The 26,767-nt window shown below is 37.7% G+C and overlaps 1 long non-coding RNA gene and 1 pseudogene across 3 annotated transcripts in view; both read left to right on the plus strand.

Annotated features, from left to right (window-relative positions):
* Window positions 1-26,767, plus strand: part of LOC307176107 — a 273,040-nt gene that overhangs the window by 135,202 nt on the left and 111,071 nt on the right. For both annotated transcript variants that reach the window (XR_013824605.1, XR_013824606.1), the window contains one exon: window positions 9,073-9,200. This is a non-coding gene — a long non-coding RNA (uncharacterized lncRNA). The remainder of the gene's footprint in view (window positions 1-9,072; window positions 9,201-26,767) is intronic.
* On the plus strand, window positions 21,975-23,244 carry LOC307176074 (AP-3 complex subunit sigma-2-like; annotated as a pseudogene). Its single transcript has one exon. The product of its transcript is annotated as an AP-3 complex subunit sigma-2-like (transcript).

A 26,767-nucleotide genomic window follows, 5' to 3' on the forward strand; every position in this document is an offset into this window, starting at 1 on the left:
CATCCCTGTGTCCCCACCCCAGCTTTCCCTGTCGTCTTCCTATCCTTGTCTCCTCCACATTCTCAATGAACTGTCCTTACTTGGGAGCTTTAGACAAATAACTCTCTCCAGATTTCCCAGTGGCAACTGAAATGAATATTAATTATTAAAATGGGAAGAAATTATGAAATCAGTGTTTTTAAGAACAACAACAACAAAATTTAACATTTCTGGAAGGATCTCAGACTGAACTGTTGGTGACGTGAGGCTCTAGTTTCTGTTAGGGAAAATCTGTACTGAACAGAACAAAAAGCTTTGTGGAAATAGTGGAAAGAATCAAAGTCTCTAATTGCTTTAAGAAGATAAGGAAAAGAATATTTTATACTGTGTTATAGTAGTAAGATAAGCGTGTCACAAAGAGTGCTTTGTAGCTAGACGGCCCCAGGCTCAAATCCATGTCCCTCATAGCAGTTTACCAAGATATGGACTTTTGCAAGTTATGTAACTTCTCTAAGTGTCCGATTTTGGGTTTTTGTTTTGTGTTTTAAAGTCTACAGAGTAGGATGTAGTATTAGTTTTTTGGGTTTCTTTTTGTTTTGTTGCTGTAAAGAAATGTTTAAAGATTGAGTTAACTTCCAACCGCAACGCCTGGCTCATGATAAGTTACCAAGAAATGTTACTGTTTTTGCCTCCTTATTCTAATGGATATTCCACTCAGGTTCATCGGTTTCATGAGCTCTTTAAAAGCCACCGGATTTAAACTTTAGCCAGTGCTGTTTCCGCCAACATACCCAGAGTTCCCTTTAGTGGGAATCTGATGAATTTTCCTCTTCAATTTCCATTCCTCACATGGAAAAGCAGCATCAGAAGGAAACAATTTTGATGTGTTTCTTAGGTTTGGTGAAACATTGGCTATTGAAAGCTTGATGTCCCACTAATAGTTTGAAATAAGTAATAAAGCGGACCCAATGGAAAGGAAGTGTGTCTTCAAGTCCTGTGCAATTTTCTGACAGCCAGCTGTGACTCTACTATGGTGTTTTGTGAAAAATGGTTTACCTTCAGAGAAGTAGAATAGTTTCCACATACTACATGCTGTAAAAGCCTCAGAGTTAGGTCATCACCCAAACTTTCAACTCTCTGAAGATTACTGGCTGTGATCCTTTGTGGCTTCCATATTGTATTGCATGAAAAAAGAGCTTCAAAATGGCAAAGACTCTATTTTTTATTGGGAAAACAATCAAAGGCAATTAATTTTCTTCAACCTTTCTGAGCTTTATCCAATATAATGGAAAATTGCTCATCTCAGTCCCTCCCTCTTCATTAGTTCTCCAAGAACTGAATAAACTGCTCCTTGGAAATTTATATTTGTAATGAAATATTGGATAGAATTCAATGAGGGCTTTACGATCATCTAGTCTATTGTCCTCACTTTCCAGATGATGAAGCTGGGACTAGGTGGAAGTGATGTACCTGCTTGAGGTGGCCTGGTTAGTTAGTAGGAAGGTCTTACCCAAATTTACCACCTGAGACCACCTAATTATATGCGTTTTCCCCCCTACCATCTACATCATAAAACATTTATTTCCTTATCTTCTCAAAGCAATTGGAGACTTTGATTCCTTCCACTATTTCCACAAAGCTATTTTCTGTACAGATTTTCCCTGTCAGAAAGTAGAGCCTGAAATCCCCAACAGTTATTTTGAGATACTTTCACACAAGTTAACTTCCTTTTTTGTTCTTCAAAACAATGATTTCCTCCCATTTAAATGGTTAACGTTCATTTCCATTGCCTTCAGAAAAACCAGAGAGAGTGATTTGTCTGATGCTACGGAGAAGGACTGTTTTTTAAGCTTTGCCATGGTTAACGTTCATTTCCATTGCCTTCAGAAAAACCAGAGAGAGTGATTTGTCTGATGCTACGGAGAAGGACTGTTTTTTAAGCTTTGCCATGTTGTATCTTGGAGGATCCCTAAATTGTAGTCTCTATACATCAAATACTTCAAGTAGAAAATGCATCTACTAATCTCTCTATTTGGTCTCTTTTGCGCTGCTAGATTTTATTCACTTAAGTGGATTAAATCAACTGGGGATTGGGTGGAGAGTGTAAACTCACTAAGCAAACAGAGTTGTACACTAAAAGAAACATTGCTCAAGCCATAGATATGAGAAAATGAAAGGCAGGGTGTATTTTAGAAATATCCTTTTTTAAATCAGGGAGTTGGTGTAGTTTTGGGGCTCTCTACAATCATTCTTTCATTTTTACTTATTGACTATAAGTTGGAGTGAAAATTTTATTCATTTTAATTGATTATTATAATGGTCAATGAAAAGTTATAACTGTGTAGTAATCATGTAGCTATGGGATTCTAAGCACTTTTTAGATAAGTACCATCTTTTGTTTGTTTTACTAAGCAAGCATAACTCATAATTGTGTTTGATTAATTATTTTCATTGAGGTCATTTCTTAATTGATAATTCAACCATTCTCACGATAGCAATTATATACTTTTTAAACTTAAAAAAATGACAATTGGAGAAGGGCACACATTTCTAGGAGAAACTGGAATGGTGTGCTGTCTTGGCAAATCACATCACTGGGTTTGGTCCTCTTTTGAAGGTTGTTTCTCCAGCTTTTATTTTCTCTATTCCTTAGTGCTACAAACGCCTACAATATATGTCTAGCTTGTTATCTGGCCAGTACTTCAGAATGAATACTGTATATTCAGGACAAAATTTATTTATTTTTTACTTTCAAAATTACTATTTTCCCCTCTGAGTTCCCTGTTTCTCTTAATGACACCATAATTCTCCCAGACACAGAAATGAAATGAAGTCATTACTATCCCCAGTAGAGTAAAGCATCTAAGCCAGGCAGATTCTCTGGTTTTGAATCTTGACGCTGCCCGTTACTCAGATAAAGAATGTTGCCAATGTAGCAGCACATGATGTGTATATATTGTACTATTGTATCTGTGGGTATCAGTTTTCTGTTCTAAACTGTGAATTCCATAAGGACAATGAGTATATCTTATTAATATTTACATATCTTATAAACACGGCACAATGTTGTACACACGATAAAAGCTCAGTTGTATATGAATGAATGAGTAACTGAATGAAAATATAGATGAATAGCAGAATTTCAAATTTGAAATGGATACGAAATTTTCCAATTACCCTTCTGTCAGTTGGATCATCTCTCCAAGTTACCAGGAGCTCTGTATTTAATGAAATCAGCCTAAGAAATTATTCTGAAATAGTGCTCATATTTAGATAAGATATTTTTAAAATATCTCAAGCCTAACTTTGGAAACTGGCAGACGTGATTTCCAAAGGTAATAAAATTATTACAGGAATTTGATCACACCAAGGATATAGTTATGTTCATTGACAGAAATGATTAGCATTGAGAACAGAATTCAATATAAAGAATATAGTTTTATACAAAAGTTTTATCATTGATAAAATTTGTTTACTTTGAATCTAGGAAAGCATCTGAATACCTTAGGGTGTGAAGTGGTTGGAATGAAAAATAAATGAATTGTGGTTTATTATTCATATACATGAAGATTTTTAATATCTTCACCTGAATGCACTGATATCATGAGAAGGAGGAGAAATAGAGCTAATTACAAAAAGGGTATGTCACTCCTTTTCTTCATTTTTGGGAAAATATCTAGGAATTCAAACCTGACCCAGTTCTATGTAGGTAAAAACTTTCATCTTCCCTTTGGTTCTTGTTACTACCATTTAAATAAACTATTTAATAAAATAATGTGTTTTGACTGTCTGCCTCTGCAAGGGAGTGTACTAGAAGCTGGTCATAAGAGAATGCCTATTTAATAGCAGAGGTTGTGTATTGTATATACACATATATAATATATACACTATATATATGCACGTTAAAAATGTGTATGCATATGTACACATGTATAACAGGAGCAATTGAAAAGCTAAAATAGTTACCAAAAAAATACTGTAGGAAAAAAATAATCATACTATACATACTATGATTGGTAGGCAGTGATAGTTATGATATTGGTACTAGAATCCAATAATAAGCAGAAATATATTCAACTAATCAGCATTAGTTTATCTGCCATATTCCAGGTGTTGTGAGGTAGGAAAAGATGAAAATTTTCCCTCCAGGAGTGTACAGTGTAGGAGGAGAGATAATACATGAATGTAGGAAACTACCATATATGCCTTCATGTCTCATGAGAGGTATAGATTTCATGTTGGTCTAGGTGGGAGGAGCGTCAGTAAGGGGTGACTCTCTGGTGTGAGATGATGAATTACAGGAACGAAAAAGCTTCGGAAGGTCACACTTTGTAAGGGGTGCAGGACCACCTGTGGAAAGTACAACCTGCATTTTATACCCCTGGAAGCTCTGGACCCAAACACAATGTCAGTGGAAAGAATGTCCAAATTTTTAATACAAATGAAAATGACAACTTCCATTCATAGGTACACCAGACAGATTTTAGGGCTGATCTGGGGGACTCTGGACTTTTTGCATGTGCTGTGGCTCTCGACCCTTGCAACTGCACAGCTGCTCCCGGGGGGCAGATGTGAAGGCAGTCCTCTTGCTGCGACTGCTGTCCTTGGCAGCAGCAATGGGCTCAGGGAATTATATCTCTTACTCAACTCACTAAACAGCAGTTTGGAGCGATAAGCCATAGAATTTTAGATGGTGATTTGAAATAGATTGCCCTTGACTTTCCACAGTGGAGACTGATTGGTCTTCGTGGCTGTGTTTTGTTTGTTTTTGATCATTGCCTAATAATCCACAGATCCAAAATGTTCTGTGCTTTGTGAACAGAACTTGCAAATAAGAATAGGTTAGATTTGGGGTGAAGGAAAAGTGTAACAGGAGTAGAGAAGCTCTCATAGAAGCTCCCATTTCTTTAATCTTCCTATTAATTTTGTGTTGGGCTGTTCTCATGGATTCGTATTTGCCCTAGACAGTTCATCATTTACGATAAAAATTCTCAATATTATCTCACTGTCTCATTATCTAATTAAAAATGTACTTTTTTCCCCTTTTTTTCTTTAAAAGGTCTTATCTGGGCTCTGAATAAATGTTCTTTTATCCCAAAGTTTGCCAGTGGTGAGGAGATACATACTGTTTGTGTGGTTTTCATTTAAATTACTTTGTTTTAAAATATACTGTGTTGTCTTCATCGTCCCTGAGCCAGAATACACGCTACTTCCCCAACATTTTCTCCATACATCCATCGGCATGTAATGAATCTGAAGTCTGTCCTGGTTACAGACTACAAATCTTTGTTGCAAATCTTTAAGTGTTTCTGAAATTTCAGGCAGTATTTTAAACCAAGCTTCCACATTGTAAAATTGGGGAACTTTAAAAGTTCATCGTAGGAGATATAGGAGTGCTGCTGTATGCTGGGGGTGAAACCAAGATCTGATGCAGTATGAAGAATCACTGAGGTTCTTGTTTATACACACACACACACACGCACGCGTGCGCTCACACACACACACACACACACACACTTCCCATGTTTACTCTTGAGTTGCTAAATCAGAATCTCTTAGTGAGGACCTGGAAGTATGTACATAGTTTTGTGTACTCTTCACCTGGCTTCCCCTACTAGTGACATCTTATGTAGCTATAGAAGCATATTAAAACCAGGAAACTGACATTGGCACATTAATTATACTACAGATCATATTCAGCTTTCACTGTTTTAAAACCTGCATTCACTTATGTGCGTCTCTGTGCGTATGCACATGTGTGCACATGTGTGGTTCTATGCAGTAGCATTTTGCATTTTTGATAAGCCCTCCAAGTGAGTTATGATCAGACAAGTTTTATACACACCGATTTAGTGCAATTATTCACAAACAATTCAGAAGAATTTCCCTGGTGTCTTTTTTTTTTAATTAATTTTTATTGGAGTATAGTTGTTTTACAATGTTATGTTCATTTCTCCTGTACAGCAGAATGAATCAGCTATACATATACATATATCCCCTCTTTTTTGGATTTCCTTCCCATTTAGGTCACCACAGTGCATTGAGTAGAGTTCCCTGTGCTACACAGTGTGTTCTCATTAGCTGTCTATTTTATACATAGTATCAATAGAGTATATGTGTCAGTCCCCATCTCCCAATTCCTCCCCCGCCACCACCGTTTCCCCTTGGTATCCATACATTTGTTCTCTGTGTCAGTGTCTCTATTTCTGCTTTGCAAATAAGATCACCTATACCATTTTCCTAGATTCCACATATACACGTTAATATACAATATTTGTTTTTCTTTTCCTGATTTCACTCTGTGTGGAACTCCGTAGGTCCACCCATGTCTCTACAAATGACCCCCTGGTGTCTTTTTTTTTTTTTTTTTTTGGCTGCGTTGGTTCTTCTTTGCTGTGCACGGGTTTTCTGTAGTTGCAGCAAGCGGTGGCTACTCTTCGTCGTGGTGTGTGGGCTTTTCATTGCGGTGGCTTCTCTTGTTGTGGAGCATGGGCTCTAGGCGCGTGGGCTTCAGTAGTTGTGGCACGTGGGCTCAGTAGTTGTGGCACGTGGGCTCTAGAGCGCAGGCTCAGTAGTTGTGGCGCACGGGCTTAGTTGCTCCGCGGCGTGTGGGATCAGTGCTCGAACCCGTGTCCCCTGCATTGGCAGGCGGATTCTTAACCACTGCACCACCAATAAAACCATAGCCCTGCCCCACAAATACCCGCCAGGTTCTCAATGAGGAGGACTGGATTAGACCGGGGATTAGCATCAAACATGAGCTGATTCTGATGCTGTTTTTCTACAAACCAAACTTTGAGAAACCCTGATTGTTATTTTAGCAGGTAGAACCGGGCTTCAGCAGAGAGACCTTTATTGAGAGGGAGCATGATGGAGCAGCAATGGAACATGCTTAGTTATTTAAGGGAACATGTGTACTAGGACCAGCTTTTTAATAATTACTTCTATCAAATGGGGCAATCTGGTTCACCACTCTGGTACTCAACTTCCCCCTCTGTAAAATAAAGTGAATGGATTATATCATCTTCTGTGTCCCTTGAAGCTCTAAAATATTCTAAGTTCATGCTTGTAGTTCTTGGATTCTCTAGATTTGGCAAAATTCTCATCTCCTTTTTTACAGGGCATGATGTAAGACACAGACATTCAACGAAGTTATATTGATGTGAAGGGATCAAGTTGATTTCATAAATCTAAGGAGATTATTAATGAGATGAATGCTGTTGATATATTTTAATCCACAAGAGGGGTTTCATGTATAAATAGAAAAAATAATAAATTAATTAACCATTGTATAATACACATATTCTACAAATATTTAATGAAAATAAATTGCTTTGAGTTTTTCCAATCAAACTAAGTACCTGTGAATTTCCAATTTTAGTTAATATTAAATTGAATTTTGATAAATATCCTACTGCCCTTCAGTTCAATATAAATTCTTTAAAGAGATTAGCTATCTTCCCATTTATTTTGTTACACTTTTGACCTAATTGTTATGAAGCACATTTTGTAAGCTTTCAAATGAAATCTCAATCATTCTAGCTAGTCAAGCAATTTAGGATGAGTTCACTGAAAGCAGTTTTCTACAAAGATAGAATTAGACCAGCAGCTGGAACCACTTTTGCCACCCAGAAATATAATAGTTTATTTATTATCGCTTGTCTTTATTGTATCTATTCACAGCTGAAGTCATTAGGCACAATTTAAGATATTCTGAAATGAAGACCATTCTCTGTTTCTAAAACTTTTGACAAAAACAATGATAAAAAAAAAAAAGAGTAAACACACAAAGGCCCAAAGGACGCAACTCTATTATTTCTCTCAGTCCTAGGGAAAGTAGAAACGGCGGCTGCCAATCGGAACCTCACAGTTGAGTTTCAAATTCTCCCCAGCTTTGATGACTTTGGCCCTTTTAAGTATTCCTTCTTTCAACTTTGATTTCTGAAAAAACATTTTGTCTCAATTTCTGGCCTGTTGATAGGGAAAAGTTGCTGTAGGCATGCATGACTAAAAAGATAGCTTTGTCCGTTTCCAGTGGCTGGGCTTAGTCATACATTCTTGCACTTGAGTACTCTGTATTTGAAATTATTTTTCTATTGATGAAATCCCTTGAACAAGATACTGCAACTTTCTTTGCCCTGTAGTTGAATATTTTATTTGCTTATTAGAGTAGGATTGTTTTAAATACTACAAGTGTAGGGTAAGAGGCACACTAAGTGGTATAGGAATGAGGTGTCCGCCTAGAAGCCAGAACAACCGGGTCCAGTCCCAGCCTTGTCTCACGTCAGTCACATCACCTTGAGCAAGACGCTGATCTCTTTCTCAGCCTCAGCTTTCTTTTTGCTGCTTTGAGAATGGTATAAATATCTGTTGTGTTCATTCCACTGGATTACATAATAAGGTTATGAATGTTAAGGTGATTTGCAAATGCAGATTTTAGAGCTTAGTTTTGTCATCTCTGTAATGAGAAACCAGATGAAGAATGCAAAATGGAAGATAACTAAATCCTATACTTTCTCTATCATCGGTGTATATTTTAAAAGATATATTGCTGTTTCTAGGCTAATATTTTATTCTGTATATGCTAAATACAATGTTTGACAAGACACACAACAACATATATGGAATTATTTTGGGGAGGAAAGGTGACAATAACTACCAGTAAGATGTGGGGGAGGACTTTTATTTTTTATTAAACTTTTGAGAATACTTTTAGATTTACAGAAAGCTTGTGAAGTTAGGACAGAGAGGTCCCACATATCCCACTCCCTGTTCCCACTGTTATTAACATCTTACCTTATTATGGTACACTTGTCTCAATTAATGAACCAATATTGATGCATTTTTATTAACTAAGGTCCATTGTTTATTTAGATTTTCTTAATTTTTACCTAATGCCCCTTTTCTATTCCAGGGTCCCATCTAGGACAGCATATTATATTTAGTTGTTATGTCTTCTTGGGTCCTTCTGCTGGTGATAATTTCTCAGGCTTTCCTTGTTTTTGATGACCTCAGCAATCTGGGGGATTCCTGGTCGGGTACTTTGGATAATATCCATCAACTGGGATTATCTGACGTTTTTCTCATTTTCAGATTGGGGTTCTCGGTTTGGAGGAGGAAGATCACAGAGGTGAAGTGTCCTTCTCATCATATCTTATCAAGGGTGCCCACTAACAACATGACTGATCACTGTTGATGTTGACCTCGATCACCTGACTGAGGTATGGATAACACACTTGATTCATGTTGACTGACATTATGGAAATAAGTGTTAGACACGTGGAATCTGAATTCTATTTTAATTTCATTTGCATTGAATAGAATGATTATTGGAGCCTGAAGTCTTCTCTTCAGTGTGGAGCTGAGTCAGCAATCTGTGATTACTCTGCCTAAAGTCATAAAATAGACTAATGAAACATGATAGGTGTAACCGGTAAATTATAAAGCCGTATATATGTGAGGTTTAAAATATTATTCTGGAAAGAATCCATCTGCATCAGTGTGCTAGGATAATAGTAATTAGCTTTACAGGTTAATGGAAAGCTAGTGTTATTTATGAAACACCATAAGGAACGATTCTTTATTCCTCATGGCATTAATTTTGCAAATACCTGGAAAGCCTCCTTTAATTATCAAAATTGTACAAGCCTTCTCCCTGAGCCAGGGCTAGATCCTTATTCTGCTTTTTTGTCAAATCTATTCTAATCTTCCAAATGCCCCATTTGGGGGCTCTCTTCGCTATGTATCATCCATACTTTTCAGACCAGGGCTGCTTCCTTAACCAGTTTTTCTTACCACTATCACCAAGAGATATGCTTTCAGTTGCTCTCAGGATAAGTGGTTTCCATTCATTTGACTATGAAGTACTAATTAAATATGGTAACATTGACAATGTAACCTATATCCAAATCACAAGCATAGAAAAATTGTATGTGTAAAGGCTAAAAATTAAAAATCTTGAACATATTGACAGGGTAGATTCTTGAGCTTACTGGAAAAATTCCTTCGTGATGGCTTGGCATTTGTGGGGCAGCGGGGGTGAAGAGATGCTAACCTATGTTTGCCAAATTACCTTATTCACTCAACCTAAATACACTATTATGTACCCAGTTTGAAATAAGTAATATGTTTTCTTTCAATACCGAATAACCAGGACTAAAACTACAAACCAGTTAAAAATAATTATACCTATAAGATTATAGGGCTATGGGATGACTGGATTCCACTGATGTTACCAATAGTTAAAAGTTCGTAACAATACAGATAAAAATATAAACCTCTTACTAATTTCAAACTCCAGAGAATATCAAAAATTAATACATAGATATTTTCGAATTGAGAACTTAAATGCATAGATATAAAATAAGTTCCATTTGTTTTACAGAAAATACCATAGAGCAATATTATTATGAAACACAGCTAAGCAAGGAGTGAGGGAAGGCTAAGAACCAATAAAATTAAAGTTACATGGATAGGTGTTGTTTATAGTAAGATTCTGATACTGAAGAATTTTTACATGTAGTATTCGTTCGGTGCCTTGTATTTACCATTGGTCTTCCAGTAAGAATCAATCATCCTGTATGTTTTACTGTTTAGACCAAATTTAGACCAAATCTTTCAAACGCTGACTTTGCAGCCTTTCCCCCACACGGACATTTCCATTTCTTCACTGTGGAACCTGTTGTTACTTTCCTAGTTAAGACTAGTTGCCAAGAGTAGAGTAGAACCTTTACCAAGATTCACCAGTTATTAACTTTTCTTTTTTTTACTTGATATGAATAATTTATTGAATGAGAAACAAGGACAGGGAGATTTCAAACCCAAAACTGGTATAAAGTTCAGAGGCATGGCATTACAGGATAGCTTCTAAAGTGAAAAGGAAGATGTCGTTTAGCCTTTTCAATGATTGGTTATTACATTGGAGGTTTCCAGACTGCAGGAGGTTGGTGAAAAGTGATTATCTTATACCATTTGGGGAAGATGACTTAAGTTTTATGATTATCAAAGACATTGACAAGAAATAACCTAAATTACATTTCACTTACGTTCCTGAAATGAACCACTTAGTTTCGCATAAGTGGCTTAAAGGGTTTCTGTCAGCTTGAGGGATTTTTAAACCTGGCTTCATTTCAGTTTATTTTAAAAGAATTATCAAAATAACTTAAGACAATCTAAAGATCCAGTAATAGGAATTCATAATATAAATTACAGAATTTCCATATGATAGATGACTGTGCAGTTATTTATAGTCATGTGGGGATATTAAACAACATGGAAAAATGTTACCATGCTTCTATATATTGGAAATGTGAACACACCTTCCCTGACCACACCCCATTGTGAGCAAAACAGCCTCTCCCACTCCTCTTGCAGCCAGGGAGGGGGGCCTTGCTTTACCACATGTTTCCTCCTTCCACTGTTGTTGATTGGCTCAGGAGAGTAACAGATCCCAGGGTAACCAATTAGTAGACTTGCCAGCAACCTGTTATCTGTATCTGCTGGATGAAACACAGCAGGGCAAAGTTTGAAATTTGTACTAAAAACCCAGAAATCACAAGACAATAGAGTGAGAGCTCAGTTAAAAGGCAATAAGGTAGATTAAAGATTGAGAAACTGCTGTAAGAAGTAGTAAACTGAAACTATGAGGGAACAAAAATTAAGAATAAGTAGACAGAGCAATTGAAGGCAGGGCAAACAGACAGATGGAGGGCAGCCAACCATTGCTGTCAATGCAGCTCTGCAGCAGGGACTCCAGCTCCTGCTGTGCGGTTCTTGGCAGATGCCTGGCCTCCAGATCCAAACTCCAGCCCTTTGCAAAGGAACCTGCCCTAACCTGGCCCCTGTTCGTAGATTTCCAAGACAATTTCCTTCTCATTCTTTGCAAATCCTTTCAGGATGGCCTCAGTGGATCTCTGTCTTGCAACTGTTAAAACGGTGTGTAGACTATGAGCCCAATTTTTGCTTTTTTTTAATGCTTCAATTTTATTTTATTTTTTTTGTACAGCAGGTTCTTATTAGTCATCAGTTTTATACACATCAATGTATACATGTCATTCCCAATCGTCCAATTCATTACCCCCCCCACCCCGCCGCTGTCTCCTCTTGGTGTCTGTGTATTTGTTCTCTACATCTGTGTTTCAATTTCTGCCCTGCAAACCGGTTCATCTGTACCATTTTTCTATATTCCACATATATGCCTTAATATATGATATTTGTTTATCTCTTTCTGACTTACTTCACCCTGTATGACAGTCTCTAGTTATATCCACGTCTCAACAAATGACCCAATTTCGTTCCTTTTTATGGCTGAGTAATATTCCATTGTCTATATGTACCACAACTTCTTTATCCATTCGTCTGTTGATGGGCAATTAGGTTGCTTCCATGACCTGGCTATTGTTAATAGTGCTGCAATGAACATTGGAGTGCATGTGTCTTTTTGAATTATGGTTTTCTCTGGGTATATGCCCAGTAGTGGGATTGCTGGGTCATGTGGTAGTTCTATTTTTAGATTTTTAAGGAACCTCCATACTGTTCTCCATAGTGGCTGTATCAATTTACATTCCCACCAACAGTGCAAGAGAGTTCCCTTTTCTCCACACCCTCTCCAGCATTTGTTGTTTGTATATTTTCTGATGATGCCCATTCTAACTGGTGTGAGGTGATACCTCATTGTAGTGTTGATTAGCATTTCTCTAATAATTAGTGATGTTGAGCAGCTTTTCATGTGCCTCGTGGCCATCTGTATGTCTTCTTTGAGAAATGTCTATTTAGGTCTTCTGCCATTTTTGGATTGGGTTGTTTGTTTTTTTAATATTGAGCTGCATGAGCTGTTTATATATTTTTGCAGATTAATCCTTTGTCCGTTGATTTGTTTGCAAATATTTTCTCCCATTCTGAGGGTTGTCTTTTCGTCTTGTTTATGGTTTCCTTTGCTGTGCAAAAGCTTTGAAGTTTCATTAGGTCTCATTTGTTTATTTTTGTTTTTATTTCCATTACTCTAGGAGGTGGATCAAAAAAGATCTTGCTGTGATTTATGTCAAAGAGTGTTCTTCCTATGTTTTCCTCTAAGAGTTTTATAGTGTCCGGTCTTACATTTAGGTCTGTAATCCATTTTGAGTTTATTTTTGTGTATGGTGTTAGGGAATGTTCTAATTTCATTCTTTTACATGTAGCTGTCCAGTTTTCCTAGCACAACTTATTGAAGAGGCTGTCTTTTCTCCATTGTATATCCTTGCCTCCTTTGTCATAGATTAGTTGACCCTAGGTGCATCTGGGCTTTCTATCCTGTTCCATTGATCTGTGTTTCTGTTTTTGTGCCAGCACCATATTGTCTTGATTACTGTAGCTTTGTAGTATAGTCTGAAGTTAGGGAGTCTGATTCCTCCAGCTCTGTTTTTTTCCCTCAAGACTGCTTTGGCTATTCAGGGTCTTTTGTGTCTCCATACAAATTTTAAGATTTTTTTGCTGTAGTTCTGTAAAAAATGCTATTGGTAATTTGATAGGGACTGCATTGAATCTTTAGATTGCTTTGGGTACTATAGTCATTTTCACAATATGGAGTCTTCCAATCCAAGAACATGGTATATCTCTCCATCTGTTGGTATCATCTTTAGTTTCTTTCATCACTGTCTTATAGTTTTCTGCATACAGGTCTTTTGTCTCATTAGGTAGGTTTATTCCTAGGTATTTTATTCTTTTTTTTGCAATGGTAAATGGGAGTGTTTCCTTAATTTCTCTTTCAGATTTTTCATCATTACTGTATAGGAATGCAAGAGATTTCTGTGCATTAATTTTGTATCCTGCAACTTTAATAAATTCATTGATTAGCTCTAGTAGTTTTCTAGTGGCATCTTTTGGACTTTCTATGTATAGTGTCATGTCATCTGCAAACAGTGACAGTTTTACCTCTTCTTTCCAATTTGTATTCCTTTTATTTCTTTTTCTTCTCTTATTGCCATGGCTAGGACTTCCAAAACTATGTTGAATAATAGTGGCGAGAGTGGACATCCTTGTCTTGTTCCTGATCTTAGAGGAAATGCTTTCAGTTTTTCACTTTTGAGAATGATGTTTGCTGAGGGATTGTCGTATACGGCCTTTATTATGTTGAGATAGGTTCCTTCTATGCCCACTTTCTGGAGAGTTTTTATCATAAACGGGTGTTGAATTTTGTCAAAAGCTTTCTCTGCATCTATTGAGATGATCATATGGTTTTTATTCTTCACTTTGTTAACATGATGTATCACATGGATTGATTTGCTTATATTGAAGAATCCTTGCATCCCTGGGATAAATCCCACTTGATCATGGTGTATGATCCTTTTAATGTGTTGTTGGATTCTGTTTGCGAGTATTTTATTGAGGATTTTTGCATCTATATTCATCAGTGATATTGGTCTGTAATTTTCTTTTTTTGTAGTATCTTTGTCTGGTTTTTGTATCAGGGTGATGGTGGCCTCATAGAATGAGTTTGGGGGTGCTCCTTCCTCCACAATTTTTTGGAAGAATTTGAGAAGGATGGGCGTTAGCTCTTCTCTAAATGTTTGATAGAATTCACCTGTGAAGCCATCTGGTCCTGGACTTTTGTTTGTTGGAAGATTTTTAATCACAGTCTCAATTTCATTACTTGTGATTGGTCTGTTCATATTTTCTGTTTCTTCCTGGTTCAGTTGTGGAAGGTTATACCTTTCTAAAAATTTGTCCATTCCTTCCAGGTTGTCCATTTTATTGGCATAGAGTTGCTTGTAGTAGTCTCTTAGGATACTTTGTATTTCTGTGGTTTCTGTTGTAACTTCTTTGTCATTTCTAATTTTATTGATTTGAGTCCTCTCCCTCTTTTTCTTGATGAGTCTGGCTAATGGTTTATCAATTTTGTTTGTCTTCTCAAAGAATTAGCTTTTAGTTTTATTGATCTTTGCTATCGTTTTCTTTGTTTCTATTTCATTTATTTCTGCTCTGATCTTTATGATTTCTTTCCTTCTGCTAACTTTGGGTTTTGTTTGTTCTTCTTTTCCTAGTTCCTTTAGGTGTAAGGTTAGATGGTTTATTTGAGATTTTTCTTGTTTCTTGAGGTAGGCTTGTATAGCTATAAACTTCCCTCTTAGAACTGGTTTTGCTGCATCCCATAGGTTTTGGATCATCGTGTTTTCATTGTCATTTGTCTCTAGGTATTTTTTGATTTCCTCTTTGATTTCTTCAGTGATCTTTTGGTTATTTAGTAACGTACTGTTTACCCTCCGTGTGTGTGTGTTTTTTACGTTTTTCTCCCTGTACTTCATTTCTAATCTCATAGCATTGTCGTTGGAAAAGATGCTTGATATGATTTCAATTTTCTTAAATTTACTGTGGCTTGATTTGTGACCCAAGATGTTATCTATCCTGGGGAATGTTCCATGCGCACTTGAGAAGAAAGTGTAATCTGCTGTTTTTGGATGGAATTTCCTATAAATATCAATTAAATCAATCTGGTCTATTGTGTCATTTAAAGCTTTGTTTCCATATTTATTTTCATTTTGGAAGATCTGTCCATTGGTGTAAGTGAGGTGTTCAAGTCTCCCGCTATTATTGTGTTACTGTCGATTTCCTCTTTTATAGCTGTTAACAGTTGTCTTATGTATTGAGGTACTCCTATGTTGGGTGAATATATATGTATAATTGTTATATCTTCTTCTTGGATTGATCCCTTGTTCATTATGTAGTGTCCTTCCTTGTCTCTTGTAACATTCTTTATTTTAAAGCCTATTTTATCTGATATGAGTATAGCTACTTCAGCTTTCCTTTGATTTCCATTTGCATGGAATATCTTTTTCCATCCCTTCACTTTCAGTCTGTATGTGTCCCTAGGTCTGAAGTGGGTCTCTTGTAGACAGCATATATATGGGTCTTGTTTTTGTATCCATTCAGCAAGCCTGTGTCTTTTGGTTGGAGCATTTAATCCATTCACATTTAACGTAATTATCGATACATATGTTCCTATGACCATTTTCTTAATTGTTTTGGGTTTGTTTTTGTAGGTCCCTTCCTTCTCTTGTGTTTCCCACTTAGAGAAGTTCCTTTAGCATTTGTTATAGAGCTGGTTTGGTGGTGCTGAATTCTCTTAGCTTTTGCTTGTCTGTAAAGCTTTTGATTTCTCCATTGAATCTGAATGAGATCCTTGCTGGGTAGAGTAATCTTGGTTGTAGGTTCTCCCCTTTCATCACTTTAAGTATATCATGCCACTCCCTTCTGGCTTGTAGAGTTTCTGCTGAGAAATCAGCTGTTAACCTTATGGGAGTTCCCTTGTATGTTATTTGTCATTTTTCCCTTTCTGCTTTCAAATTTTTCTTTGTCTTTAATTTTTGCCAATTTGATTAGTATGTGTCTCGGCATGTTTCTCCTTGGGTTTTTCCTGTATGTGACTCGCTGCGCTTCCTGGACTTGGGTGGCTATTTCCTTTCCCGTGTTAGGGAAGTTTTTGACTATGATCCCTTTATATATTTTCTCTGGCCCTTTCTCTCTCTCTTCTCCTTCTGGGACCCCTATAATGCGAATGTTGTTGTGTTTAATGTTGTCCCAGAGGTCTCTTAGGCTGTCTTCATTTCTTTTCATTCTTTTTCTTTATTCTGTTCTACAGCAGTGAATTCCACCATTCTGTCTTCCAGGTCACTTATCTGTTCTTGTGCCTCAGTTATTCTGCTATTGATTCTTTCTAGTGTAGTTTTCATTTTAGTTATTGTATTGTTCATCTTTGTTTGTTTGTTCTTTAATTCTTCTACGTCTTTGTTAAACATTTCTTGTATGTTCTCGATCTTTTCCTCCGTTCTTTTTCTGAGGTCCTGGATCATCTTCACTGTCATTATTCTGAATTCTTTTTCTGGAAGTTTGCCTATTCCCACTTCATTTGGTTGTTTTTCTGGGGTTTTATCTTGTTCCTTCATCTGGTGCATAGCCCTCTGCCTTTTCATCTTGTCTATCTTTCTGTGAATGTGGTTTTTGTTCCACAGGCTGCAGGACTGTAGTTCTTCTTGCTTCTGCTGTCTGCCTTCTGTTGGATGGGGCTATCTAAGAGGCTTGTAGTTATTAACTTTTTGAAACATTTGCTTGTTCAACCTCTCTCTTTCTTTATACACACACACACACACAGACACACACACACACACACACACACACACACACACATTTTGGCTAAACTATTTAAGAGGTAGTTTATAAGCATCGTGATACTATACTCCTGAATATTTCAGATGTATCTATCAGCAAGTGTAATCTCCTGTATAACCACAATACAACTACCAAACTTGAGAAACTTAACATAGATACAATACTATTATTTAACATACAGCCTATTCAAGTTGTTCCATTTGTGTTAATAATATAGTTTATCAGTATATTTCAATGCTTTATTGAAGTATAATTACGTACTGTAAAATGCACAGATTTAAGTGTACAGTTTAATGTTTTGATAAATGTGTACCCTCATGTAACCAACACCCCAATCAAGATATAGAGTATTTCTGTAACTCAAGAAAGTTCTTTCTTGCCCCTTTCTAGTCAGCCCTCTTTCCTCTACATCTCTTAGAGGAAACCACTACAGTATTTTTTCCTTATAGATTACATTTGCATAAATTTCACATCCAGTGTGTATTCTTATGTGTTTAGTTTATTTCTCTCTGGTCTTAGATTCTGGTATCAGTAAATAAAGTTTTATTGGAACACAGCCATGCTCATTTGGTTGTACTGTCTATGATGCTTTCACACTATAACAACAGCACTGACTAGTTGTGACAAGGCTTGCTTTTCGTTGCTACTTGTTGTACTACAAATTACTGCAATCCAATTATAACTTAACAGCATTTTGAATGTCATGCTCATTACTGTGACATAGCATTTAATTATTTATTTTTTTATTAACAGTGCATACTCAACATGCCAAAATAAGGAAAGAAGAGTTGTGTTTGAATGTTGTACTTTTAAGAAAGAGTGGGGGGTGAATGATTTGTTATCAAATTAGATGGCAAAGCATTGTGTTTATTATTCAGTGACACTGTAGCTGTGCTAAACTAATACTATATACATCAATATTATTAGATTAGGAACTCTTTATAATAGCCCCACGCACAGAAAAGCAGTTTTCAGAAAAACTGGACATTTTAAAATGGAATATCTCATCGAAACAAAGTTTCTTTAAAAAATTTAAAATATTGAAATAAGGCTGAAGTCAAAGTAAATGCTCATTTTGTTATCCAAGCAAGGAAAACCATTTACCAATGTTGAATTAATTTAATTGTGTGTGAGTGCAGCAGATGAAGAAATGTGTCCAGAGAAAATAAACTTGATTAAGGCTATTAGTCTTTTAGTGAGAACAGTTGCTGCAAGAGGTAAGGACATTGAGGACAACAGATGGAGTAAACATACTTTCCATATTCCTCCCACTGAGTACAATACATCTAAAATCCCTGGATATTATATACTGAAAAACATAAGAAGGCTCTGAAAAGTGGAGAGAAGAAGGCAGACTAGATAGGGAGCTTAGGACCCAAAGAATGCTGAGTTCCCTGACCTTTTCTTTCTGACTCATCTATCCCACACTGGGACTGGAGAAGCTAGCATCCTAACAATGCCAATGGGAACAGATGAAAAAACAAACAAACAAACAAACAAACAAAAAACAAGAAAAGCATGCTCTCTCTAGCCAAAAGGCCAGGAAAAGGGCTACCTAGCAAGACAGACACTTAAATAATAACTGTTCTACTCCAGCCAAGCACCACAGGAGAAGCTGTGGCCAAGTCTTACCCATCATCAAAACTGGAGTGGAGAGTCTAGGTGTGTAACAGGGTACCCCAAACCACCTGCCATTGTTGTGTCAGAGGCTGAGGGGGGAAACAGGATCTTTGTCCATACTGAGTGGTAATGAGGAGCCTGTGGTGTTGGTGAAAATGACATGGGAGCCTGGAATTCATCTACACCTGGTGACCTAGTGTCAGAGAAAGCCTAGAGGAGGGTCAGGTCTTTAATCACCTCTCAGAGAATATGAGGCCAACCCTCCTCCCAGTGTCAGTGGGGACCCATCATTAACAAGGACCCCTCACCCTTCAAGTTGTCAACAGAATCCTAATGGAGAATCTGCATCTAATTTCACTTGGCAGTAACAAGGTGGAGTTGTTCCCCAACTGGAGTTATGTCAGGGGGAGCTTGCTAAAATACAAGGCTTATATAAGACCCAGAGTCTCACAGCATATGAAATGTCCAGATTTCAAAAGAAAATCACTTGTTATACTAATAACCTGGAAAATCTAAATTTGAATGAAGAAAGGCATTAGAAATAACAACACTGAACACTGAAATGTCAACACTGAAATAACACAGATGTTAGAATTATCTAACAAGGATTTTAAAGCAGCCTTCATTAAAAAGCTTCCACAGGTAATTGTGAACACCATCAAAACAAAGGAAAAATAGACATTATCAGCAAGAAACAGAAGATATAAAGAAGAATCAAGTGGAAATTCTAGAACTGAAAAACCAAAAAATAAAGTCAATGGATAGTCTAACAGAAGAAAAAGTGTATGTGATGATAGAACAATAGGAGAGAGAGAAAATAGACTGAAAATAAAAGTGAACAGAACTTCAGGGACCTGTGGGCTATAACAACAAATCTAACGTTCATGTCATCAGTGTCCCAGGAGAGGAGAAAGAGAATTCAAAGAAATAATGGATTAAATTTCTCCAAATTTGTCAGAAGACATAAACTTACAGATTCAAAAAGCTGAGTGAACCCCAAAAAGGATAAATCTAAAGACACATCATAGTTAAACTTCTGAAAAGTAAAGACAAAGAAGAAAATCTTGAAGGCAGTCAGAGAGAAACACAGGAAACAATTTGAACGATATCAGAAACCATGGAGGCCAGAAAGAAGTAGCATAGCATTTTTCAAGTGCTGAAATAAGTCAACCCAGAATTCTATATCCAGAGAAAATATTTTCAGGAATGAAGAAGAAATTAAGACATTCTCAGATTGAAAGGAAGACTAAGAGAATTCATTGCTTGTAGACCTACTGTGAAAGAATGACTAAAAGAAGTCCTCTAAACAGAAAGGAAATGATAAAAGAAGGAATTTTGCAACACCAGGAAGGAAGAAAGCAGAAGAGAAGAACAAAAAGGTGAGTAAATATAAGACTTTCCTTCTTCTTTTGCATTTTTATAATTATATTTAATGTTTGAAGCAAAAATTATTATAACTGTGTAATGTGGTCCTCTGTTTATGTAGAAGAAAAATTAAAGCTAATTATGTTATACATGGGGAAGGGTAAATGGACATAAAGGGAAGTAAGGTTTCTATACTTTACTCAAACACATAAAATGTCGACATTAGTAGACTGTAAGTTATGCTAATATAGTATAATATGCAAAGTAACTACTAATATAGTTATGGAAATAGATACACTTAAAAACATGGATAAATCAAAATGGAATTCTAAAGAAAGTTTAAGGAACTGACAAGAAGATAGGAAAAAAAAAGAAACAAATGAAAAACAGAGACAGCAAACAGAAAAAAAATAAAATGGCATAATTAAGTCTCGACCTATCACTAATTACAGAAAATGTAAATAGTCTGAATATATTGAATTAAAAGGTAGAGGTTGGCATAATCGATTTAAAAAACAAAAAGAAAACATGACCTAACTATTGGCTATCCACAAGAAACTTGCTTCAACTATAATGATATGTGTAGGTTGAAAGTGAAATGATGAACTGAGATACACTACACAAACACTAATCAAAAGAAAGCAGGAGTGGCTATATTAATATCAGATTCAGTGGACTTCAAGGCAAAGAAAACCACTGGAGACAGAGAGTCAATCGACTAGGAAGACACAGGAATCCTAAATTTGTATGCACCAAAAAGCCAAGCTGCAAAGCTGTGAAGCAAAATCTGATAGAACTGAAAGGAGAGAGACAAATCCACAGTTACAGCCGAAGACTTCAAAACCCCATCTCAGCAACTGACAAAACAGCTAGACGAAAATCCTCAAGGACAGAGCTCAACAAGACCATCAGCCAAAAGGATCTAATCAATACTCATAAAGCACTCTACCTGCCAACAGCAGAGTATACGTTATTTTCCTGCATCCATGGAACATATGCCAAAATAAATATTTTCCTGGGCCATAAAACAAATCTTGACAAATTTGAAGGAATTGAAATCACATGGAGTGTTCTCTCTAACCACAATGGAATAACACTAGAAATCAAGAACAGGAAGAGATCAGGAGAATCCCCAAACACCTGGCAGCTAAAACAGCACACATAAATAATCTGTTGGTCAAGGAAGAAGTCTTGAGACAAATAACAAATACATTGAACTTAGTGAACATGAAAGCAAAACATCAAAAATTGTGGGACGCTGTTAAAGCAGTGCTTAGATGAAAATCTGTAGCCCTAAATGCTTACAGACAAAAAAGGAGAAGTCCCAGATCAATAATCGAAGCTCTCACTTCAAGAACTTAGAAGGTGAAGAGCAAAATAAACTCATAGTCGAGGAGGAAAAAGCAAAAATCAATAAAATTGAAAACAGACACACAATAGAAAAGTCAATGAAACATAAGTTTTTATTTGAAAAGATCAATAAAATAGACAAAACTCCAGCAAGACTGACAAATAAAAAGAGAGGAGAGAAATTTCTATTATCAGTTTGAAACAAAAGATCACACTACAGAGTTTGCATACATCGAAAGAATAAGAGAATACTCTGAGCAACGCTAGACACATAAATTTGACAGTTGAGATGAAATAGATTAATTCTGTGAAAAGTATATAAACTACTCCAACTCATCCAGTGAACAGCCCAATAACAACTAATGCAATTAAATTTATACACACACATATATATGTATACACACATATTAATAAAATAGAATAAAAACCCAGAAATAGTTCCATATAAGTATGGCCAGGTTGTAGTGGAAGGAGAGGCTCTCTGAAAGCAGCTGGTGGTGAAAGGAGTGTGGCGGGCAAAGATGATTCAGGCAATCCTGGTTTTCAATAACCACGGGAAGCCACGTGGCTTGTCTGCTTCTACCAGCGTTTCCCAGAAGAAATTCAACAGCAGGTTATTCGAGAGATCTTCCATCTAGCTCTCAAACGGGATGACAATGTCTGTAACTTCTTGGGGGGTGGAAGTTTGATTGGTGGGTCTGACTACAAACTGATTTATCGGCGTTTTGCTACCCTCTACTTTGTATTTTGGGGGGATTCATCAGAGAGTGAACTTGGGATCTTAGACCTCATCCAGGATTTTGTGGAGACTCTGGACAAGTGTTTCAAAAATGTTTGTGAATTGGATTTGATCTTCCATATGGATAAGGTGCACTACATTCTTCAGGAGGTGGTGATGGGTAGGATGGCGTTGGAAATAAACATGAATGAAATCGTGGCTCAGACTGAAGCTCAGAACAGGCTGGAGAAGTCCGAGGGTTGTCTTTCAGCAGCACCTGCCCGGGCCGTGTCCACCGTGAAAAACATCGGCCTGCTGGAGATGCCTCGGATTATCAACGTTGGCGATCTCAACATCAAGGTCCCCAACCTGTCGCAGTTTGTCTGAGGGTAGAAGACGGCTGAACTGAGTCCTTGGAACCAGCAAACCGAGCCAGTCCTGCAGCAAAACCTGATCTGCGCCCTAGAGGAGTGCAGCCTCGGGCCCTGGCCCCTGCTGTCCTGCAGCGGGAAGGAGTCCTGTGTCCACTGCCAGCCTGTGCTTGCTTCTCACATGTGCGGCCTTGCCCGTCTCTCCTACACGCGGCCACTGCAGATGTGAAGGGTCCTGGCTTCCTCAGTGGGGTGCAGGTGCCCAAGCCACTCGCCCCCTTTACCTTCCACGTGCCACTCCCAGGGATTGCAGACTGCCGTGAGAACAGAACCTCACCACGAGGATGTTCTCCGACTAGAGTCTTCAACCTTAGCACCACGAGGCTCCCTGAGGTCCTGTAGCATTGACTTCCCTGGTGAGGTACCATAGCTAGAAAAAGGCTGACCCTCTAGATGTGGGGATGTGGTGAGTGGCAAACAAGGGCAGGATGTTGTGAGATCCAGAGTCGCCTACTGGCTCCACTAGAGTTGGCACACCCAGAATCCTTTTGTAGAGCCAGGCTGTCTCATCACCACCTCCTGAGGCACACACTCCGCACTGCCACAGTCCTGGCTCTGCTCTCCCAGGTGTTTACGTGCAGGACACAACCCAAGTCATAGGCCTGTCGTTTGCCTGCCCTGCCACATTTCTGAGGGCACAGCCCACAGCCAGAGGGGTCCCCCTCAAAGGGGAGGAGCCCCGTGTCTGCAGAAGGCAGAGCTGACAGCGTGGAGCATCTCAGAATCATGACTCTTCCAGGTTTAACACACCTTCTCCTCCCGAGGAGCAGACAGGTTAGTTGCTGTGTTACGGATGACGAGTCTGTCCAGGAGACCCACTGCTGTCTACACCAGCTTCTGGAGCATGAGGGCCTGAGCTGGGGTCATGGGTTCTGGACCTGGCACAGGGGGAGGCTGGGGACACGGGCAGCGTGCTGGCTGAGACTGGTGCCAGTGCAGCATCTTCTCCCCAGTGTGTGAGGGGCCCCTGCCTGAGCTCCTTCTGGGCACGCCCTGTTCCCCTCAGATGACAGTGCCCTAGAGCTAGCTGTGGATACTTGTAAATGTTTACATGTGATAAGAGGCTTTCTTCCTGTGGTTAACTTAGAGCTGAAGCTGCTCCTCGAAATAGTACCTTTGACTCCTGCGCTGCCTCGGGACCAGGTCTCAGGTATGATGTTGAGCTGCCTTGAGATTCGGGAGCTCGCTGCACCATCATGGTGAAGTCTCCCGGCCTGGGAACTTCTCGTGCCTGCTGGCCGGTGGCCCAGACTGCCTCGTCAGGCCTCCTGATGCTGTCGCAGAGCCCATCTGAGATGGTGCCTGACAGGACCATGGTCAGGACCACGTCTTTTCCTGCTTTGAACCGTGCTTCTTGTGGTTGGTGCTCTTTGCTCTCTGTAGCCTCTTAACCTCAGTCTTTTGGAACATCTACGATAACCACAGAAGTGGGCAGTGTTGATCAGAAGAGTTTACTTTTTTTTTTTTTTTACAGACATTTCAGCATAGTCACATCCCTCTCTTTCACATTTGCTGAAAGTGATATAGGAACAAAATGATATTTATTTTGTACCTACTGTAAGGTGGCATGAGTGAGATCCTTCCACAATCCTTACAGCAGACACTGTTATCTCCATTTTGCAAGTCAATAAAGTAAGAATCAGGGAGGTCAAGTAACCGGCTTTAGGTCACAAGTGCTAAGAACTGAGACTGTCTGTCTGCCTAAGTCCACAGTTCATTTTTTTTCACTGCTCAGGATGGCCTCTCCCAATTTTATTTTCTTTCTAATGGATAAAGAAACCTCAAAAAGGTTAGGTACCTTCTCAGAAACTGTGATAAAAACCAGCTTGGTTTTTCTCAGAAACTGTGATAAAAACCGGCTTGGTAGCCAGTGACAGCATCAAAGAGTGTAAGAGCTGGAGGGTCCTCCACATGCCTCCGTTGAGCTGGTGAGGAAGCAGAAGCCCAGAGTGTTAAGTGTTATGTCAAGGGTCACAAAGCTAGAATGAAGTCATTTTTCTTTTTTTAAAATTTTTATTGGAGTATAGTTGATTTACAATGTTGTGTTAGTTACAGGTATACAGTAAAGTGAATCAGTTACACGTATTAAAAAAAAAAGTATGGCCAATGAATTTTTGACAAAATGTAAAAGAATTCAATGGAGAATGAATAGTCTTTTCAAAAAATGGTGTTAAGCAATTAGAAATTTATAACCAGACATTGAATCTTGGCATAATCTCACATCTTATATAAAAATTCAGTAAAAAAGGATCATAGATTTAAATATAAAATTATAAAAATATTAGCGGATAACATAGGAGAAAATCTTTGAGAGAGAGCTAGGGTTTGGTGAGAAATCCTTAGATGTGATACTAAAAGCATGATGGATAAAAAAAAAATAAACTTGTTAAATTAGACTTCATCACAATTGAAAACTTTTGCTCTATAAAAGACTCCACGAAGATGAGGAAAAGTTATAGATTGGAAGAAAATATATGAACACCACATATCTGAAAAAGGGCTCAAAACCCAACAGCACACAATCCATTTAGAACATAAGGCGACATCCATTTCACTGAAAAGGATATAAAGACAAGCAAATGAAAAGATGTCCATCACTAGCCATCAGGGAAATGCAAATGAAGACCACAATGAGAAATCATTGTATATGTATTAGAATGGCTAAAACTAAAAATGATAACACCAAATGCTGATAAGGATGTGAGGACACTCAATCTCTTGTAAATTGCTGGTGGGTATGTAAAACGATACACAACCACTCTGGAAAATATTTTGGCATTTTTTAAAAAAAACTATACACTCACTGTATGTCAGCAGATTAATTCCTGAGCATTTATCACAGAGAAGTAAAAATTTAAATCCACACAAAAACCTACACACAGTTCATAGCAGCTTTATTTGTAATAGCCAAACCTGGAAACAGCCAAAATGTCTCTCAATAGGTGAACAAAGTGAGGTAGAGTTGTCCCATGTCCCAAGACCACCAAGGATACCAAAATCCACTAATGCTCAAGCCCCATATATAAAACGTGTAGTATTTGCATATAACTCATGCACATCCTCCTGTATGTTTTTAACTCATCTCTAGATCTTACACTTACTAGTGTAAATGCTATACAATTTAAATAGCTGTCAGCGTGTGGCAAATTTAAGTTTTGCTCCTTGGAAATTTCTGGAATTTTTATTTTGTTTTGCGTACTTCTGATCTGCAGTTGGTTGAATCCCTGGATTCAAAACCTGAAAATACAGAGGCCCAAATGTATAGCCCTATGAATCTTCAACAATAAAAATGAACAAACTATTGATACACTCAGTAACTTGGATGTATCTCAGGGATATTATGTGGTTGGGAAAAAAACTTAGTCTCAGCCGGTCCCATGCTGTATTTACAAAACATTTGTTAAATCACAAAATTATAAGATGGAAAAGAGATTAATGGTTGTCAGGAATTAGAGATGGTGGCGGTGTCTCTGATAAGGGTTAGCACATGGAACATCTTTGTGGTGATGTGATAGCTCTGTATCTTCATTGTGTGGTAGTGGTTGTGTGAATTCACCTGTGTAATAAGTTGACAGAAAGTTATGCACACATATTAAATTCATCTCTCTTTGCTGAAGTTTCGCAGTAATCTCTTGGATGGAGCTCATCCTCTGTTGGGTTTCTCAGGTTAGGTTCATGAATAGAGTATTTCTTAAGATCCTGCAAGTTTGTAACTACTTTTCTATAGCCTTGACATTTGAAGAATAGTTTGGCTGAATATAAAATCCTTGGTTCCATGTTTGCTTTATTGAGTTTCTGAAAATGTTGCTCCATTCTTCTACTGCTTCATATGCAGCTGTCAAGAAGTCAGTGGTCAATAGATTGACTTTCCTCGGTAAATCACTATGACTTAGCTGGATATAAAATTCATTGATTCTCACTTTGTGGTGTAGAATTTCTCTGAAATGTTGGTTTACTGTTTTCTTGCTTTGGACATGGTTGCCAAGAAGTCTTGTCAACAGGATTTTCTTTCCTTTCTGAATGACTATATTTTTTTTCCTGGATCCCCTTAATATTTTTTCTCAATCTTTAATTTTGTTTTAAGTCTATAATAGATTTACAAGGATACGTCAGTTTTCTAAGATATGCCTTGGGGACTTTCAATGTATAGATGTAGGTCTCCTTT

The sequence above is a fragment of the Stenella coeruleoalba genome, assembly GCF_951394435.1.
Source record: "Stenella coeruleoalba genome assembly, chromosome: 17".
Classification (NCBI taxonomy): domain Eukaryota; kingdom Metazoa; phylum Chordata; class Mammalia; order Artiodactyla; family Delphinidae; genus Stenella; species Stenella coeruleoalba.